We start from the raw sequence: 13066 nt of genomic DNA, 5'->3' as shown, positions 1-13066 counted from the left end.
AAGGATAGCAATGTCTTTTTTTATATCTGTTTCTGATTAATAGCCTACTCTACATTTCTCGATGTTTTAATAGCTGAAAGAAAGCCTCAAGTAGATCTTCATACATTTTCATTGAGACTTAAAAATACAATTTTTATAGCACATTCAATACATGAATAAATACTAGCAATTTATGCTCATAAATTTACATTCCTGTTAAAAATCAGCTGCCAGCCAAAATCAAAATGAGATATCAGAATTAGTAAATTGGCAATACACCACTATCAGTTATTCTATTTCATTTTCCATCAGCAGAAATCTTTGATGTGGCACAATGGCATAGGAGAGCTCATCTGAATCACTGCATATATATATGTGTAATTGGACAATAGTTTTTTAGTAGTCATTCTCTCCATCTCTTTGATGCTTTATACTTTTCTTTGAATTTCCAACAAAAATTCCCCCTTTTCCTGAAATATGATTGTTTTGCTATACATAGGTTGCAAGAAGACAGCCTGTTAAAACACAGGAGTGCATTCTAAAGGATGGCCTCTGGAACTGAATTACCAACGAATGCTGAAATTGTGTTTTCAACATGCAGTGAGTTTAGGATGCTTATTGTATTGACAAAATATGCTGCAAGGCCTAAAAAGGCTATTGCTATCAGGAGTATGATGATGGGAACAAAGAGAATTATGACTTCACCCACACCATTGTTCCAAGCTAAATGACAGGTTAAAACACTTGAAAAAAAGATGCAAAACAGGACAAAAGCTACTGGAAACTTATAACAGTAAGAATACCAAAGAAAATATTTTAACAAATTAGGGTGAAAGCACTTGAACGATATTAAGGATGTTTGCATCAAAACAGAAACTAAGTGGCAAGACACCTCAGACGTCTATTTTAGCTAAGAGCAAAATGCACTCATTAGAACAGGATAAATTTCAACATATTGGGCAGTACACTTTATCCAATCTTGAACATGACCTTAAGCGTGTAAGATAGAAAAGAATGAAAGCAAGCTGTTTGCAGTTTGTGAATAAAGGTAACAACAGAAACAGGAATACCTGAAGGATCCATTGAAATTCCACAAAAAGAAGCAGACATTAGATACTGATGAGTGATGATTCATGCCTAACCAACATACTGTTCTGCAGCTGAGAGTTTGAAATATAACTACATTATTTTGTAGTAATGATGCATATGCGATACTCACCATTCTGCAAGAAGAAGCCAAAACCAACAAAATCAGAGTTTGATGTCTTTCCCCTTTTCTCTACTCAGTTCTGATCTTCGACATTCACTCAGTATGCATACAAACCCAGTTCTTCAAATCAAACCACATTTTTAGAGCCAATACAAAATTCAATGCCTAACAGTCTACACCCTCTGCTGAGCTACAGATACCTTAAATGGGGAAAACAAAGGGCAAGAGAAGCTCCCTCCCTCCTTTGGAAATATTTCATAGGATGAGAGTGGGCTACACTGCTACTTTAGTCAGGCACAGTACACACAGAACTTCATTGTTTTCAAAGTAACATGTCAAAAAATACATCAATATCTGTTACCAAGCTAAACCCACACCATCCACTTTCTAAGGTGATGAAACACTGCTATTATTTATTAAAATTAATACTCCTAATGCACTGCTTAATTGGTTAGTTTTCTGACTAATGATGTTCTGCAAGAATATAATTGTTTCCTAGTGAACAAAGCAGGTAACAGCTTTTTAAAACTTCCCAAGAACAACAAATACAGGCTCTGTACAAAAGAAACAGGATGGGTGGTTTTGTTTTGTTTTGTTTTACCAAGCTTAAAGCTTTCCTATTTTACCTATGGGAATAAACATTCATTCACTTGTTTGTCCTCTTGGAAAGTAAAATATTTCTTTGTAGTGTGGTGGGATGTTTCCTTTATCTCTTCATTAGCACCAGCTTACAGAAGCTTACTCTGAGCACTGCAGTGTCCTGCAGTTAGAGGCAAACAAGGTTTGCATTCCTGAGTTCAAGCAGTCCTTTACAGCAGGTTCTAAAGCAGGAGCTTAAGCATTATAAACAGAAATGTACAGTCAGCCACTGAGAAAAAAAAATGCATTATTCTACTAGTCTTAATTTTGTTGTACATAGTAGCATGGCCACAGATTTCTGAGAAATCACATTATAAAATGGGATCAAAGGACTTCACAGCATGCAACCAGGTATATGACAACAGCGATGCTCTCAGTCAAAAAGAAAAAATCATAATGCAACAACTTTGAGTACAGCCTCTACTTGGGCAACAGCATTAAAATGTGGAAAGGGGATGGCCCACAGAAAAGGGATGGCCCATGGAAAGACAAATATCTTATCTCGTTGTACCCATTTCAAACAGGCATCATACCCAAATCAGTAAGTAAGGAGGTGAAAAAAAAAAAGCACAGTTGGGCAGTAGAGCATAAAAAGCATAAGGACTCCCTAATCAGCAGCAAAGCTGAGGGCTGTTTGAGAGTGAACATATAGTCAAATTAATAAAATGTTAAATATTAATGTTTCACTTCTACTAGTCTGTATGAACATAAATGGCTTTAACAGTGTTTGTCCTCTGGAAATGAATTATAGATGCTGTCACCCAAGACATTCACTCCTGGCTCTGAATGCAGATGTACATGCAGCTTATATGTCATCCTCCACATCCTCCGCAAGCCACACAAAGGTGACTCCAGCCATATCTCATTTCTCATAACTAGACAGTGGTAAAGTACTGAAAAATGCAGTTTTCCTCCACAGTTTTGCCAGATGTAGTTTACACAGTAGTTACCAGAATTAGAATATATCAGAACATCATCTCAAACCAGGCTACTGTTAGCTTTTTCTTGTTGTTTGTTTGTTTTCAGAATTACAGAAGATATAAATGATATTGAAGTCTACAGTTTATCAGTATGGGTTTACTACTTTGCCTTCTTTGCCTTCAGTAAGTCAATACCTCACATTGCACATCAGCCCCTATCTCTTCATCTTCCACTGTAATCTCCATCTCATCCGTCTGCTTCTTACTGCAATAATCTCTCATGTAAAACATGCCATACACTTCTCCACTTGCCTTCTCTCTGTTCTAGCAATGCTGTTCTTCAGTGAGGGACACGATTGCATTTCTCCTCTCCTGTTGCTTTCCAGGAACAGTTTCACTGAGAAGACTCCCAGGCAATAAAACTGCCCCTTGTCAATCAGCAACCTGCAGTCTTGTAGCAAGTAGATGCATATATCTGATGGGGATGTCTTCTAGAGGACAGCAAGATCAGCTGGTTGGCAACATACAGCAATTACAGCTTGGTAGACATGCTACTCTGCAGCCTCTTCATGGGTTAAGTACACACTGTCCCGTACCTGCTCCTGTTCACAAAGAACTGCTTTGTGAGCTTACGTTTACACAAACCTGAACTACAAGAAGGATTGACAGACATAAATGCACAGTCTGGGCTGTGGCTGAGCTGAAGCACTGGAATTTAAAGCCTAACAGGAAGGAGCAGCTTTATTTAAGTGATTAACACAACTAGTGTCTTCATTGCTTGGAATAAAATACTGCTTGATACTTTGCAAGGTACCATGAGAAAGTATTGACACTGAACTTTCACAAAGAGGAAAAAGGACCCAAGAAGAAAATAATTTTTCAAGCCATTTGTCTTGGCAACAACACTACACCATTTAAAGACAGAACCCGAATACCAAGAATTGGCAGAGATATTGACCATAGGAGAGCATCAGACTCAAGAGATGACTCAGAACCAACTTATTCAGCACAAGCATTTACATCTGCTACCTAGCCCTTGTTGTGGTTTAACCCGGCTGGCAGCTAAACACCACACAGCCGTTCGCTCACCCTCCCCCCTCCCTCTCTGGGATGGGGGAGAGAAACGGGAAAGTGAAGCCTGTGAGTTGAGATAAAGACAGTTTATTAAGACAGGAAAATAATAATAACAATAATAATAATAATAGTGATAATGGTAATAGTATTAACAATAATAATGTGTAAGAAAACAAGTGATGCACAATGCAATTGCTCACCACCCGCTGACCGATGCCCAGCCTATTCCCGAGCAGCCGGCCCCCCCACTCCGGCCAGCCACCCCTATATATTGTTTAGCATGACGTCAGATGGTATGGAATACCCCTTTGGCCAGTTTGGGTCAGCTGTCCTGGGTCTGTCCCCTCCCAGCTCCTGCTGCACCCCCAGCCTGCTCGCTGGCAGGACAGAGCAAGAAGCCGAAAAGTCCTTGGCCTGGTGTAAACACTGCTCTGCAACAATTAAAACATCAGCATGTTATCAGCGCTCTTCTCATCCTAATCCAAAACATAGCACCCTACCAGCTACTATGAGCTACTTAACTCTGCCCTAACTGGAACCAGGACAGATATCCACCCCTTATTCCATACCATTTATGTCATGCTCAGGTTACACTCTGTCCAATACATTCTAATTAATCACCATTTTCATCTATGATATATAGCAATCATGGTAGTGATGACATACATTATTATATAATAATTAACATACTACAATTCAACTCATGGGCTATTCTCACCCAGTATCAAATCCCCTTGAGGTACACACCGGACCTCCCCATTCTTTTGCATTACCCACCAAGTGCATCCAGGTCCCTGAGCAAAAGCAATTCCACGAATGGGTTTGCCTTTTCCTGAGGCAGGAGTAGCCCAGACTGTTTTACCCAGCATGTTTCTTACGTGCACTACAGGAACTTTATCCCCTTCTACAGTGCGTAACAGGTTTGATTGGGCAGGTCCAGCTCGGTTGGCAGATCCCCTGGTATTGACTAACCAGGTGGCCTTTGCCAAATGTGTATCCCAATTTTTGAATGTCCCAGCACCCATTGCTTTCAGTGTAGTCTTCAACAGTCCATTGTATCGTTCAACTTTTCCAGAGGCTGGTGCATGATAGGGGATGTGATACACCCACTCAATACCATGTTCTTTGGCCCAAGTGTCTATAAGGTTGTTTCGGAAATGAGTCCCGTTGTCTGACTCAATTCTCTCTGGGGTGCCATGTCGCCATAAGACTTGCTTTTCAAGGCCCAGGATAGTGTTCCGGGCGGTGGCATGGGGCACAGGATATGTTTCCAGCCATCCGGTGGTTGCTTCCACCATTGTAAGTACGTGGCGCTTGCCGTTGCGGGTTTGAGGGAGTGTGATGTAATCAATCTGCCAGGCCTCTCCATATTTATATTTCAGCCATCGTCCTCCATACCAAAGAGGTTTTGACCGTTTGGCTTGCTTGATTGCAGCACGTTTCACAGTCATGAATAACCTGTGCTATAGTGTCCATGGTCAGGTCCACCCCTCGATCACGAGCCCATCTGTAGGTTGCATCTCTACCTTGATGGCCTGAGGTGTCATGGGCCCATCGGGCTATAAATAATTCACCTTTATGTTGCCAGTCCAGGTCCACCTGAGCCACTTCAATCTTAGCAGCCTGATCCACCTGCTGGTTGTTTTGGTGTTCTTCAGTAGCCCGATTCTTGGGCACATGAGCATCTACATGGCGTACCTTTACAACCAGGTTCTCTACCCGGGCAGCAATATCTTGCCACAATGCCGCAGCCCAAATGGGCTTGCCCCTGCGCTGCCAGTTGTTCTGCTTCCATTGCTGTAACCACCCCCACAGGGCATTTGCTACCATCCATGAATCAGTATAGAGATAGAGAACTGGCCACTTTTCTCGTTCAGCAATATCTAAAGCCAGCTGAATGGCTTTTACTTCTGCAAACTGACTCGATTCACCTTCTCCCTCAGCAGCTTCTGCAACTCGTCGTGTAGGACTCCATACAGCAGCTTTCCATCTCCGATGCTTTCCCACAATACGACAGGACCCGTCAGTGAACAAGGCATATTTCTTCTCATTTTCCGGTAGCTTGTTGTACAGGGGGCTTCTTCAGCACGAACCACCTCCTCCTCTGATGATATCCCAAAGTATTTGCCTTCTGGCCAGTCCATAATCACCTCCAAGATTCCTGGGCGACTGGGGTTTCCTATTCGAGCCCGCTGAGTAATCAGTGCAACCCACTTGCTCCATGTAGCATCAGTTGCATGATGCGTAGAGGGGACCCTTCCTTTGAACATCCAGCCTAGTACCGGCAGTCGGGGTGCCAGGAGGAGCTGCGCTTCAGTACCGACCACTTCCGAAGCAGATCGAACTCCTTCATATGCTGCCAATATCTCCTTTTCAGTTGGAGTATAGCGGGCTTCAGATCCTCTGTATCCCCGACTCCAAAACCCCAGGGGTCGACCTCGAGTTTCCCCAGGTTCTTTCTGCCAGAGGCTCCAGGTGGGACCATTCTCTCCGGCTGCGGTGTAGAGCACATTCTTTACATCTGGTCCTGTTCGCACTGGCCCGAGGGCTACTGCATGAACTATTTCCTGCTTAATTTGTTCAAAGGCTTGTCGTTGCTCAGGGCCCCATTCAAAAGCATTCTTCTTACGGGTTACTTGGTAGAGCGGGTTTACAATCAGACTGTAATTTGGAATATGCATTCTCCAAAACCCCACGACACCTAGGAAAGTTTGTGTTTCTTTTTTGCTAGTTGGTGGAGACATAGCTGTTATCTTGTTGATCACATCCATTGGGATTTGACGACGTCCATCTTGCCATTTAATTCCTAAAAACTGGATCTCTCGTGCAGGTCCTTTAACTTTATTCTGTTTTATGGCAAAACTGGCCTTCAGAAGGATTTGGACTATTTTCTTCCCTTTCTCGAAAACTTCTTCTGCAGTGTCACCCCACACAATGATGTCATCGATGTACTGCAGGTGTTCAGGAGCTTCCCCCTGCTCCAGCGCAGACTGGATCAGTCCATGGCAAATGGTAGGGCTGTGTTTCCACCCCTGGGGCAGCCGATTCCAAGTATATTGGACTCCCCTCCAAGTGAAAGCAAACTGTGGCCTGCACTGTGCTGCTAGAGGGATGGAGAAAAATGCATTAGCGATATCAATTGTGGCATACCACTTGGCTGCCTTTGATTCCAGTTCATACTGGAGTTCTAGCATGTCCGGCACTGCAGCACTCAGTGGTGGCGTGACTTCGTTCAGGCCACGATAGTCCACTGTTAGTCTCCACTCACCATTAGACTTTCGCACTGGCCATATGGGACTATTAAAAGGTGAATGAGTCTTGCTGATCACTCCTTGGCTCTCCAGTTGACGAATTAGCTTATGGATGGGACTCAGGGAGTCTCGGTTGGTGCGATATTGCCGCCGGTGCACAGTTGTGGTAGCGATCGGCACTTGCTGTTCTTCAACCCTCAGCAACCCCACAACAGAAGGGTCCTCTGAGAGACCAGGCAAGGTAGACAACTGTTTAATGTCCTCTGTCTCCAAAGCAGCTATGCCAAAAGCCCAGCGGAACCCTTTTGGGTCCTTGAAATATCCTCTTCTAAGATAGTCTATGCCAAGGATGCACGGAGCATCTGGGCCAGTCACAATACGGTGCTTTTGCCACTCATTACCGGTTAGACTCACTTCAGCCTCCAATACAGTTAACTGCTGGGATCCCCCCGTCACACCATAAATACAGATGGGCTCTGGCCCTTTATAGCTTGATGGCATTAGAGTACATTGTGCACCGGTGTCTACCAAAGCCTTATACTTCTGTGCGTCTGACGTGCCAGGCCATCGAATCCACACAGTCCAATAAACTCGATTGTCCCTTTCCTCCCCCTGGCTGGAGGCAGGGCCCCTCTAGTCCTGGTCAGAATCTTCATTTCTGTGTTTAAAGGACTGCCTGCTGGAAGTTGGAGCAGCAAACCTTTCAGAGAACTCCTTTTTCCCAATTGTTTTCCTTTGCAATTCACGTACCCGTGCCTCTAGGGTCGCAGTAGATTTTCCATCCCATTTTCTCATGTCCTCTCCATGGTCACGTAGGTAAAACCACAGGGTGGCACGGTGTGTGTGCCCACCATATTGTCTTCCTTGCATAGATGAACGTTTACCCCTAATAGCTGAGACACTGGTTTGTACAGGTGGGGAGGAAAATAATCTCTCTTCAAGTTGGTGGATCTTTTCAGAAAGTTTCTCCAAGGTATTCTCTTTTAGCTGGTGGACACTGGTTCGTTCAGGTGAAGGGGAAGATAATCTTTCTTCAAGTTGGTGGATCTTTTCAGAAAGTTTCTCCAAAGCATTCTCTTTTAGCTGGTGGACACTGGTTCGTTCAGGTGAAGGGGAAGATAATCTTTCTTCAAGTTGGTGGATCTTTTCAGAAAGTTTCTCTAAAGCCTTCTCTTTTAGCTGGTGGACACTGGTTCGTTCAGGTGGAGGGGAAGATAAATTCTCTTTAAGTTGGTGGACCTCTTCAGAGAGTTTCTCCACAGCTGAGACACAGGCCTTTAGGGAAGAGGAGAGATTTCCTTCGTACTGCCGGAGTATTTTAGTCACTTCATTCACTGTGGGATTCTCCTCCGTTTTCCAGGCTAGTATTGCCAATGAGTTGGCATATGATGATGGGGAACTCTGTACAAACTTCCGCCACATGGGTAGTGTACACCGGACTGCATCTGGATCTGCGGATGTTTGTGCGTCGTCTAGGTCCTTATAAATTACTTCCCGTACGGCCAATTCCCTCAGGTACTGAATTCCCTTCTCCATGGTGGTCCATTTGCTTGGTAAACATACAAGTTCTTCCTTGAAGGGATACCTTTCCTTCACAGCTGACAGGAGACGCCTCCAGAGGCTGCGAGACTGTGCTCCATCTCCAATTGCTTTGTCAATGCATGCGTCCCTAGCAAGGGATCCCAGCCGCCTGGCTTCCTTGCCCTCCAATTCCACATAATTGGCTCCCGTGTCCCAGCACCGGAGCAGCCAGGTGACAAGCTGCTCGCCTATACAGCGACCAAAATCTTTTCGCACATCTCGTAGCTCACGCTGGTATAGAGTCCGGGTAATTACTGTTGATTTTTCGACATCCTCATCCTCATCTTCAGTCTTCTGCACCTTTGATGGCCGGTGTAGAGTCCGGGTAGTTACTGTTGATTTTCCGACATCCTCATCCTCATCTTCAGTCTCCTGCACCTTTGATGGCTGGTATGGAGTCCGGGTAGTTACTGTTGATTTTTCGCCATCCTCATCCTCATCTTCAGTCTCCTGCACCTGTGATGGCCCAGCCTCGTCCTCACTACGCCCAGACTTAGCAGAAGACTGTCTGCGTTTTAAACGACCTGAGCCTCTATACCATTTTTTCACCTTGTCTACAGGGGCAACTTGCACTGCTACAGCTCGTTTCTCTGACCCAGCCACAGGAGTGGGAGCAGCTGCACGAGCTGGGGCAGCTGCAGGAGCTGGAGCGGCTGCAGGGGCTGGAGCTGGAGCGGCTGCAGGAGCTGGAGCTGGAGCGGCTGCAGGAGCTGCAGCTGGAGCGGCTGCAGGAGCTGGAGCTGGAGCGGCTGCAGGAGCCGGAACGGCTGCAGGAGCTGGAGCCGGAACGGCTGCAGGAGCCGGAATGGCTGCAGGAGCTGGAGCCAGAACGGCTGCAGGAGCTGGAGCGGCTGCAGGAGCTGGAGCGGCTGCAGGAGCTGGAGCGGCTGCAGGAGCTGGAGCTGGAGTGGCTGCAGGGGCTGGAGCTGGAGTGGCTGCAGGAGCCGGAACGGCTGCAGGAGCTGGAGCGGCTGCAGGAGCTGGAGCTGGAGTGGCTGCAGGAGCCGGAACGGCTGCAGGAGCTGGAGCGGCTGCAGGAGCTGGAGCTGGAGCGGCTGCAGGAGCTGGAGCGGCTGCAGGAGCTGGAGCGGCTGCAGGAGCTGGAACTGGAACGGCTGCAGGAGCTGGAGCTGGAGCGGCTGCAGGAGCTGGAGCTGGAACGGCTGCAGGAGCTGGAGCTGGAGCTAGGTTGCTAATAGCATCAATTGCAGCTCGATAGGCACAAGCCAGACCCCAGCACGCTACAGTGATTTGTGTCACTTTGGAACTGCCAGAGTCATGACACCTTTTTTTCAAGCATTCTGCCAGCTTTTTAGGATTTTGCAGTTGTTCAGGGGTGAATGTCCAAAACACTGGAGGTGACCACTGCTCTAGAAACCTGCCCATATCCTCCCACACTCCCTGCCACTCGCAACTATCCCGCCTCAAGACAGATCTCCGGATGAGATTCCTAAGTAGTTGTTTAACCCTCCACAAAATCTGAAGCGCATTCAGGAGACATAACAACAAGAGCAGGCTGGTCTGAGTATCCCAAGGATATTCAACATCTCGGAGAACCACCGTAACTAACTCGGGGGAAAAGAGGGTGGTGGTGAAGGAGAAAGGGAGAGTGAACAGGTAGGGAAACATGTCTTCCCCTGTCCCCTTCACAGATTGGCTCCCTAACGAAAACAGGCAATAGGTGTAATTGCTAATAGTTTCCGAGATATGGGTTCCAAAGTATAGAGTCGACGTCAGTGCTGAGTACAAATACCAGGTTAAAGTCATGACCAGATATCTCATCATTTCATAAGCCATTGCTACACCGCACAGTACCATAACAATCTTAAACCAGGGCCCGGAAAGGATAAACAGTGCAACAGGGAGCACATACAGAAAGTAACGCACCATAAAACTCAATTTGGAATACAGGTACAGCAGACTGGAGATTAAGGCAATCAACATCGTGACTAGCAACTATTAAGCAGGTCCAATACTTATACCAATTTTAGTTTAACACACTCTGGTCAGATTTGTCGATATCTCAACCCTTCGGGCCCCACGTTGGGCGCCAAAAGGACTGTTGTGGTTTAACCCGGCTGGCAGCTAAACACCACACAGCCGTTCGCTCACCCTCCCCCCTCCCTCTCTGGGATGGGGGAGAGAAACGGGAAAGTGAAGCCTGTGAGTTGAGATAAAGACAGTTTATTAAGACAGGAAAATAATAATAACAATAATAATAATAATAGTGATAATGGTAATAGTATTAACAATAATAATGTGTAAGAAAACAAGTGATGCACAATGCAATTGCTCACCACCCGCTGACCGATGCCCAGCCTATTCCCGAGCAGCCGGCCCCCCCACTCCGGCCAGCCACCCCTATATATTGTTTAGCATGACGCCAGATGGTATGGAATACCCCTTTGGCCAGTTTGGGTCAGCTGTCCTGGGTCTGTCCCCTCCCAGCTCCTGCTGCACCCCCAGCCTGCTCACTGGCAGGACAGAGCAAGAAGCCGAAAAGTCCTTGGCCTGGTGTAAACACTGCTCTGCAACAATTAAAACATCAGCGTGTTATCAGCGCTCTTCTCATCCTAATCCAAAACATAGCACCCTACCAGCTACTATGAGCTACTTAACTCTGTCCTAACTGGAACCAGGACAGCCCTTTACTTCTACTTGAGCCAATGCCAATTTAGCATAGTCTTTCAGCATAGGCTCAAATCTTTTCATCACAATCTCTGGCATCAGAATTGCTGTAAAAAGTATTATTTAAGCATAACCCTTGGCTGTCAATATCCATTGTAAAAGATTCTTCTATTTATTTCCTTGAAAGTGAAGTGCCTTCTCCACTATCGTTATTTGACTGTCCCCTACCATCTGTGAAAGATTTCTCACCATATTCCTCCATAGCTGTCTCCACCAGGGAGCTACCTTCCAGACAGGCACATTTTTGCAGCATACCATGTTGGCCATTTGTACTGTTTGTACTGTAGAAACAGGCAGTTACCATTTTCCATCTGTAGAGACTGGGCACCTTAGACATAAGCAAGCTGGAAGTATTGCCATTTTTTGGCAGGAACATGTTCATCAGTCACAGCTGATTTCAAATCTAGAGAAAAATCATCTTTGCAGGATTTTCAGACAGTCAAAGATGTAATATCCATCATAAAGAAGCAACAGGTGGTGAAGTAAAGGATGTCTCTAGCTTTGTAGACAACCACTCTGTCATTTGACTTTGTGTATAACTACAATGTCGTTTACCGGAAAGTTTGTTGCACCAAGTTAGAAAATTTCATAAGGAATACTTTGTCACCCATATCTGCCATCTTCTACTTGACTAGGATAAAATATCTCAAATTTAACACTACAGTCAGCGATCTTTAAGCTTTAAAAAGATTATATCCATTTGGTTCCTGAAATATTTTTTAAAGGAAATTCATCCTAACATGACATTCAATGGCTTCTCCGTGTTAAAAAGGACAGCTAAGGTTTCAATCACAGACTGCAACCCCTCCCCACAATTAAAATCTACTGTTATAAGAGTCTCAGGAAAGAAAAATTGTACTCTCTATTTCATCTGCACACTATGAAACCACTGACACTGCTGTTCTGTAAAGAAGACTTCCTCTAGTCTCTCTTTTCCAGCATCCTGACAGGAAAAAAAATAATGATTTTTTCCTACATTACATTTACAGGGTGACCTCTGACCATTTGAAATGAACACCCTTTGAACTGGCATTATTTTCCATTTGTGTGATACATACTCCAATGTTCCGTAAATTGCCTATGATAAACACAGCACACCAAAATCACTTTAGTGGCAATACCAGAATACTGTATACCAGTGAAAGACAGGAATAAGGAGAGAAGAATTACTATGGAAAGTCTCATAGCTTTTTTAAAGTTACGTAGGTATTCTTTATAATATGTATTTACTATTTTGCAAACTAAAACTACAATTATCTTTTGTCATGGAACTGCGCTTCAAGTATTTCTTCATATCCTTTATCAAGGAAAACGGCTCGTCATACAAGTATGCATGGAATAAATTCCATCACACTTTTTACAAAGGTTTTCCCACTGATGGTGTAACTCTGAAACTCTCATTAAATTTATTTTCAGAGTAGCCTCAGACTTGGCACTCTGGATACGTACATACTAATGTTCTTTTAATAACTTATTCATGTAACGGAAGCCTAAGGTATAGAACCTACACAATTATTAATAAAAAGTCACACCACACAGTCTGAATTGTTTCTCAAACACCAGAGATAAATCCAAAAGAACAATTGCAGCACAGGAACCAAGTTGCTGATTGCACAAGAACACTGTATTTCCTTAATATAGCAACTCCCATAATAGCTCATGTTAGAGCTCTCATACCTGAAATATCTACCTGCATCCCTCACCTATTATGCTGTTTAGTGCAT

At 44.6% G+C, this 13066-nt stretch overlaps 1 protein-coding gene across 4 annotated transcripts in view; it reads right to left on the bottom strand.

Moving 5' to 3' along the window:
• The window catches only part of WDR25 (WD repeat domain 25), a 76973-nt gene that overhangs the window by 18591 nt on the left and 45316 nt on the right, over positions 1–13066 (bottom strand). Inside the window, exon 1 of one of the 4 annotated variants that reach the window (XR_010832005.1) lies at positions 4023–7597. The exons of the other annotated variants lie outside the window; for them this stretch is intronic. The gene's annotated coding sequence lies outside the window, so the exon portion shown is untranslated. Of the gene's footprint in view, positions 1–4022; positions 7598–13066 lie in introns of those variants that run through there. 4 annotated transcript variants of the gene reach the window in all.

Source organism: Anser cygnoides, chromosome 5 (genome assembly GCF_040182565.1).
Source record: "Anser cygnoides isolate HZ-2024a breed goose chromosome 5, Taihu_goose_T2T_genome, whole genome shotgun sequence".
In the NCBI taxonomy this organism is placed as follows: Eukaryota; Metazoa; Chordata; class Aves; order Anseriformes; family Anatidae; genus Anser; species Anser cygnoides.
The sequence above is the reverse complement of the archived record's forward strand: the minus strand, read 5'-3'. Positions and strand labels throughout refer to the sequence as shown.